Raw genomic sequence first — 4,289 nt, forward strand, 5'->3', positions numbered from 1 at the left:
GCCCCCCTGAGCCCAGGGTGTTGGTAGAAGGAGCGGCCTTGGCCAGCACTTGCCTCTCTCCCTTTGTGGGAATTGAGCCCTTGCAGCTCTGTCTGTGGAAATAGAACACAGTGCTGAGTGTCAGGAGTTGGGGACTTTGGCAACGAAGTCCTGTGTTCCTGGGCCAGGTAGTTTGGTAATTGCCAAACTCTGTAGGAGCTCTGTGCCTTCACTGAATGATTTCAAAGCTCCTCTAAGTGCATGGGAAGGAAAGCATAGAACCAGAGTATGTTAAGGATGGAATGGACTTAAAGGCCTCTGGGCAGGAACACCTCCCCCTAGAGCAGGTAGCTCCAAGCCCCATCCAGCCTGGCTTGGAACACTTTCAGGGCTGGAACCTCCACAACAGCCCTGGGGAACCTGCTCCAGTGTCTCACCACCCTCAGAGTAAAAAATTTCTTCCTAATATCTAAGCTAAATTTCCTTTCTTTCAATTTATACCTGTAACTCCTTGGCCTGTCACTACAAGGCAGCAGAGATGTTTTAAACTCAGCAGACTGGTGGCTGAAATTGGAAAGCAGCCCAAGGAATGGGTTAGAAATTAGAAGTCAGCCCCAAGGCTGAGGGAAGAGGAGGGTCCATATCCTCTCCTGCAGCATCAGGAGCTGGTTGCATCCAGCTCAGAGTCAGGGTCTAGCACTGAGGCAGCCTGGAAAATCCAGTATAACAGAGGGAATGATTGTAGTGCGATAGACATCTCTCCCCAGGCTGTGAGAGCAGGCTGCCCCTGCACCTCTCAGGGGAAGGCCAAGGACCCTTGGTAGAATTCAGCTCTCCTACTCTGAACCTTGGGAACATTTCTATCGACACCCCCCACATCTATGACATGAGCAGAAGGCTTGGGGTGGATCCTGATGGCTCCTGAGGCAGAGCAAGCCTGGTGGAAGTGTGGAATTGCTGCCGACCTGGGCAGTTGTGAGCAGGGAATATTTGATCTACTGGTGAAATCTGGGAGGGTCTGAAAGGTGTCTGTTGTTCATGAAGCCCCAGTTCCTTCTTTGGGAATCAGCTGGGAGGCTTGCTGCAAAACAACCCCTTGGCATATGAAACGAAGCCTGGGTCAAAAAGGGATGTTCAGAGGCTTTTGTGGCAGTGCCAGACACAAGGCACCTTTGGACTGGGCTGTTCAGAAGCAGCTGGAACAAACTGGCTGCCTTTGAGCTTCAGTCCACTGCAGACAGCTTCCAGTCAAGTGTCTCCTGCTTATTGCTGCAAGTCACAGGAAAGCCATCCAGCCTCCTGGCTCAGTGCTGGCCCTTGCAAAGGGCTTGGGAGTTCTTTCCCTTGCTGACCAGTCCCTCAACACACTTCAGCCTTGGTGCATCTCTGGCTCTAGAAAGAGAAAAGTGTTCCTGGGAATAAAGCAAAGCATTTTTCTACCTATTTGTCTCCTTCCCAATAGTGTCAAGTTTGCAACAAAATCCAAAGAGAGAGCAGCTGAAAGAGGTAGAAGATGAGGCACTACATCATGCCAGACACTTCCAAAAGCTTGGCTGTGGGAGGCAAAGACATGCTGAGTTTTCTTACCAAAAGATGATGCTGTCTATACATTTTGATGCTGATGCCTCATAATCAATGTATTGTTTTCATGACATGGGAAAAGGTGAATGAGTAGATGGTGCTGTTGGAGCTGTGCTCACTGGGGCAGCAGCAGCTCTGGGCTGATTCCCTGCGCAGCTGCAATCAGCCCACGTTGCTCTCAGGGCCAGGTCTGAATGAACTTGGTGATGCTGATCAGAGGTGCACAGCTCTGTGTGCATGGGATAACCCCAGGGTTGTGGACTCCAGTTCTGTGGAGTTGCCGCTGCTTTGCATGAAAACTTCAAGGCAGAACTTGTCCTGTTGTATTTTTTTGCCATTCAAAGCATCGTCTGCTATTTCTGGGTATTAATTGCATCATTAGACAATAACTCACAAGAAGGGAAGATTCTACATGTATTTCCATTTTGCTTTCTTGCTGCTGCAGGTGAAACTGATTAACCTAGGAGATATTGATGCTCCCTTCACCTATAGACCTTCAACTGCCAACGTGGGCTTCTGCTTCAAGTTTGTGCCTGAGGAAGACATCGGTGCACCAGGTGGGACCCAGACTGCTCAGATCTCCTTCAGTGCCGCCATAATGTGGAGGTTTGAGGAAGAATTCCAGTTCAGTGTGGCTGGATCTCCTATGTCTGCAATCCTGACTATCAAGTAAGGGTGGTCAAAGCCAGGCACGCGCCTGCACGTCCTCAGCACAAGAGAAAGGGGCCGCTTCATGTGAGTGGTCCCAGCCCCTCCACACGTGCGGTATCGGTGCCAAAAGCCAGACAACACTTAGCGGTGGATCACACGGCTCATGCGTTAATGAAGAATGCAGCTAGCTGCAAGAATTAGTATGAATTGCAGGACACATTGGTCATCCACACTTTGAATGCACTTGCGGCCCTGGGTTCCTCCCGGGGCTACGCCCGTCTGAGCATTTCTTGACGATCAGTCGCCGTCCGGGGGCCACCACAGTGGTGCGGCTGGCGTCGCCTCGCAGGCCAGTTGACTGTGGTCAGCAGCGGAGACGATGCTGGCTCGCTGGTGCCCAGAGGGAAGGCGGTCAGGGGTTTGGCAAGGGATGCTTTTCCCTTGGCGGCCTCAATTTTTTCCCTGTGACCCAGCAGGCGTCATCATCGTCATGGCTGTCATCGTCATTGTTGCCGCGCAGGGCCTTCATCCCCCTATATGCAGACTCAGGGACTGATCCATAGCTCCCCACTCCTGGAGTGAGCCACTGGGGCAGAGTTTGTCCTTGGGGCACCCATGCCGCAGTATGGTGGTGGTGGGAGATGAGGAGAGTGAGAGACAGCGTTGAAAACATCACCGTGGGCTGGGAGAACAGAGGGGGCAAGAGGGAGATGAGGTGCAGGCCTCACCCGTAGCCTCCCAGCCATGCAGGCGGCTGTCTGCGGGTGGGTACCACGGGGGTACTGTGCTGTGCTGCTGCGTGTGCATGTGAGGCGAGAGCGCCAGGGACAGGGGTTCTGATCCCCTCCTCCCTTCGCCTGCCCTCCTCCTCTTCTGTTGCGGTCTCGGGGTGCAAATAGCACCATGGCTTTTCTCTCTCTCCAGCAAGGCCATCACGTGCCGCCACTTGGCTGGTCCCCCATCAGGGCTGTCTCTGCCACACTCCCTTTTTGGTTCTTGTCTCTGGGATGGGGCACTCCGTCTCTGCTTCTCTACCTCTGGCTTTGTTTTCCCCTGGTGCATGGGAGCCAGTGGGGAGGGAGGTGAGAGTAGTAGGTGGGAGAAGCTGGCTGGCTGTTGGCCTGTTGGCATGCCACTTCTTTAGGAGCAGCATGGGCCGGGAGGTGTGGCCAAGCTTTGGCCTTGCAACCTCAGATCAGACATGGCGAGCCGCTGAATTTAAGCAAATTAGTCAGCAAGGGAAAAGAAACTAACAAGGATTCCATCAGTAAAGGTGAGCAAAGAGGGAAAAGCCCAGGGCTGAATCTCCCCCCGCAGTGGGGCACGGGACATGTGACGTACAGAAGCCCCCCTCCTGGGCGGCGCTCTTGGGGGACCCAAATCCTTGTGATCGAGGCCGCAGCCTGCAGACGGTGTGAGGCCGGTAGTGGCCCCCCAGCGCGCCGGGCCCGGGGCTTCTCAGAGTCAGGTTGCTTGGGAATGCAGCCTAAACCGGATGGTAAACTTCATCTAAGGCTAAATACTGGCACGAGACCGATAGCCAACAAGAATCGTAAGAGAAAGTCGAAAAGAACTTTGAAGAGAGAGTTCAAGAGGGTGTGAAACCGTTAAGAGGTAAACGGGTGGGGCCTGCGCAGTCTGCCTGGAGGATTCAACCCGGCGAGTTTCATTCGTCTGGCGCAGGTTTGGCGGATCCTCGCCTCCGCCTCGCCTCCGCCTCCCCTCCGTCGCCTGGGCAAACCCCATCCGTGGTAGCGCCGTGGCGGGGGGCGTCGCTTCTCCCCTCGCGGGGGGTAAGTGTCCTCAAAGCACAGCGTTTCTCGCAGGGGTGCAGGGGCTGGGCCCGCTGGCCCCCGGCCCTGCTGTCAACCGGGGCGGACTGCGCTCAGTGCGCCCCGACCGCGCGGCGCCACTGGGCTGGGCTCACAGGCCGCGCTGGGGTGCCCGGTGATGCCGAATTTTGCCCCAAACAGGCAGAGTGACTGCCTAATCAGACTCAGCTTAAGTCAATTAAGCAGGAGGTATTTTTATTAACGACGCGTCGGAGAAATCACAAAATGGATTTCTGAGTTCACATA

At 54.5% G+C, this 4,289-nt stretch overlaps 1 non-coding gene across 1 annotated transcript; it reads left to right on the top strand.

Annotated features, from left to right (window-relative positions):
• Positions 1 to 2,347: 2,347 nt before the first annotated feature.
• LOC134426050 (5.8S ribosomal RNA) lies at positions 2,348 to 2,500 on the top strand. Its single transcript, XR_010029848.1, has one exon. It is a non-coding gene; the product is annotated as a 5.8S ribosomal RNA (ribosomal RNA).
• The last annotated feature ends 1,789 nt before the right edge of the window (positions 2,501 to 4,289 follow it).

This window comes from Melospiza melodia, chromosome 17 (assembly GCF_035770615.1).
Source record: "Melospiza melodia melodia isolate bMelMel2 chromosome 17, bMelMel2.pri, whole genome shotgun sequence".
Lineage (NCBI taxonomy): Eukaryota > Metazoa > Chordata > Aves > Passeriformes > Passerellidae > Melospiza > Melospiza melodia.